Source organism: Piliocolobus tephrosceles, unplaced genomic scaffold (genome assembly GCF_002776525.5).
Source record: "Piliocolobus tephrosceles isolate RC106 unplaced genomic scaffold, ASM277652v3 unscaffolded_24567, whole genome shotgun sequence".
NCBI lineage: Eukaryota > Metazoa > Chordata > Mammalia > Primates > Cercopithecidae > Piliocolobus > Piliocolobus tephrosceles.
In genome coordinates, this window is record NW_022307162.1 from 3,997 (window position 1) to 7,247 (window position 3,251).

Below are 3,251 nucleotides of genomic sequence, written 5' to 3' on the forward strand. Positions count from 1 at the left end.
TTGGGTAGTGAAAGATGGACAAAAAGGGCTAAAGGAACTGGCTGATCTCAGGGAAATCAATGAAATGCCATAGAAAGCTTTTGATCAGCACAGGTCCAAGGCCCCTGGGTTCTATGGCTCCTGCTGTTAGTCTTGCATTTATACTGTTCAACTGATCGGAAAAATAATGAGTTGATGCATCAGAATCAATACCAACTTTGGATGGTGCCCAGGACCCATTATATGAGATCCTCATCCATTAAAGGGGCATAACAATAGCACCTAACCTCATAGTTATGTATAGAGAGAATTCAATGAGATCATTTGAGTAAAGTGTTTAGCATAATGCAGGACACATAGGAGTTAGACAAATGTGAGCTGCTATGATCATTAATTATATAATTCTTACTATACCCATGCTAAGTAACCACTGTGGCATCTTGTTTGTTTGCGAAAGACACTGAGGTCAAATGTCTCTATGGACTGTGGCTTTTTCTCTCCAGAAGAAGCTTTTGTTAAGGGTGTTTACTTTTTTCTCACAACTTGAGTGAATAGTCCCACCCCCAAAGATATCCACAATTTGATCAAAAACAACTTTTTAGCTTTCCCTTCACCTTTAGTTTAATATTATCCCAAAAAACAACTGAATACAACTGTTTTATCCAAATTTGTTCTCAAGGAAAAATAAAGTAGTGGCTCTGTGCAACTTTTTCATTCACCAACCACCTTTTCTTGCATTAGAATCTAGCTTCAATAATTTCCACCTACTTAAGAGAGATGCCTCAAACAAATTAACTTTATTTTCAGACAACAGGTCCAAAACGACTTCACAGCTGAATCATGACGAACATGTGGCTGTTTCCTCACAGCCAGGAACCTTTGATATTAGAAGAAAACTCCAACCCCCCACACCCTCATCTGGCCTCTTTGCTCACAGTGAAGAACTGATGAGACAGAATTCCTGAGAAGGGAACACTCAGGTAATCTAAGATAGAAGGGAATGGAAGGACTGGACAAAGTAAGCCTCCCGACGAAGGAAGGGAAAAGAATAATATTACACAACAGACTAACAGAAAACAAGACCCATCAGTATCCACAATAAACAAGAGGTCACTCTAGGTGCTCTGATTAAAGGGTGTCCATGCCTACAGAGGCGGAGGATAAATCTAAGAAACAGAAATTTATAACCAGCCCACTGCTTTCATATTTTCCATTAGGTCAGTGTGAACATAGCTTTGCTCCCAATGGTCAGACCTGACGTGGGTCCTGAAGATGGTGAGTCAGGTATATCCCAGCCACCCTCACCAGATAATATATCTATGACAAACCCCAATTCCTAATCCTGAACTACTTCGAGCCACTCTACATTGTGGCCACTCAATAACAGAATAAACTCTGTGAAAAAGCTGCATGTTTTCATTTAGGAAATGAGTAGAAGTTCACAAGCAACCCAGAATAGATGCCAGCAGTTTGCTCCAGTGGGCCACACCGCAGCAGCAGCTCAGGCTCTGCAGAATCACTGTGTCCAGTGCTTCCTGAGATGTTCTTTCAGCTGAGGAATGGAAGGCAGCAGCTGTTGGCACTCATGACAACGAAGGGGCAGCTTCAAGAGCTCAGGCATTCCATCTCGGACAGTCACTCTACCAGCCTCTTGTACCATCTCGATCACAGCTGCAGGCAAGGAAGAAAAGTCAAATCCAAGCTACTCTGGAACACCAATATGAGATACCAAAAATAAAATGAAATAAAAGACATGACTCCAATCAGTATGCCAGGCCAGGTATTCTAAAGCTCAGTAAGTTTAGTTTAGACTTCCCTCAGGCAAAATGAGCTTAATCAGATTATAAATATGAGCAATCGACCTTTGAAATAATACACTCCTTCAGGACACACTCTAGGCAATCCATATCACTCTGTCAAGAGCTCATCACAGTGCTTTACCTGTGGTTGGCCCCTGGTAAATGCCAGCTGCCATTGTGAACACCCCAGCAATGCTTAAGCTCTTACACATCAGGAAAGCATTTCCTGGTGTGTAAGAAAGCATTACACACCAGGAAATGCTTTCTTCTACATATACACAGCATTCCCCCTGCTATTTCACCAATCCTGACAGGAGGCAGCCCTGAAGCTCCCACCCAACTGATGGCAGAAGAGACTAAGAATTGTCCACAGCTTTCTTATCCATGAACTCCACTAATCCTCATGGCAGCCTTTAAGTCCCCTGTTGTCACAATAAAACACTGACCCTGACATAATAGCTTTCTAGGTCCCCCAAGAAGACAACTCACAGCAAAGTGGCAATAATACTACAATCCAAATAATCCAGTTTCTTTTCACAGGGCTCACTTTATAGGGAACACAAAGTTGTACATAGGTTTTTGAGGTCAGGTTATTATTCAGGGAAACAACCAAATCAAATATAAGAACAGCTCAGAAAACGAAACAAATGTGAAAATCAAGCAACAGTGTTTACCTTGTGATTCTAGGAAGTATTCTGTATTGAAAGAATTCCAATGTTTTTTGTTTTTAAGGCAAGGAGAATCAAAATCCTGGCTGATCACATGAAGATGGACATGGCTAGTTGAAAGAAAAAAAAAACTGAGCATTAAACTCGTTAACAACTATGGCTTAATCAAAAGGACAAAGAGTTTGAGTACACTGTATTCATACTCTTTGAATATTCATACTATTGAATTGATAGTATGTCCATTTAATTCAATTGATTCATTCATTTACTTAAGAATATTTAATGCTCAATAAGTAGGTACTATGACCAAACACTGTTCCAGGCACTGAGACTTTCGCAAGAAACAAAATGGGAAAAGCCTTTGTCCTTATAGAAATTGTATGCTAATGAGGAAAGACAAATAATAAATAAGCAAACAAACAACAACAAAAACTTAAAGAATTAACATTGCCAAGAAAAAATAAGGAAAATGGGATAGAGTGCGCGGGAGTAGAAGCTGCCTCATTAGTTAATTAGTCAGGGAAAGCGTCTCCCAGGAAGTGATTTGAACTGAGACAGCAGCCAGGCAAGCAAGGTCTGTGGGAAGACTGTCTCAGAAAGTGAGGAGGCCAAGAGCAGGGACCCTGAGACGAGGAAAAGCTCAGTGCAACCAAGAAACAGAAAAAAGGTAATATGGCCCAAATGTATGGCCTGAATTGTTGGAGCCAAGCAGCAGACACGAGGCAGAAGCCAAAAAGGCTCTTAAAGGCCAACAAGCGGTTTGCATTCTATTCTGAATCTACTGGGAAGCCCTTGAAGGATTTTC

At 40.9% G+C, this 3,251-nt stretch overlaps 1 long non-coding RNA gene across 1 annotated transcript; it reads right to left on the bottom strand.

Annotated features, from left to right (window-relative positions):
* Window positions 1-1,378: 1,378 nt before the first annotated feature.
* Window positions 1,379-2,674, bottom strand: LOC113221427. The gene is made up of 2 exons (XR_003307870.1): window positions 2,453-2,674; window positions 1,379-1,650 (listed from the first exon to the last, which is right to left on the bottom strand). It is a non-coding gene; the product is annotated as an uncharacterized LOC113221427 (long non-coding RNA).
* Between the last annotated feature and the right edge of the window lie 577 nt (window positions 2,675-3,251).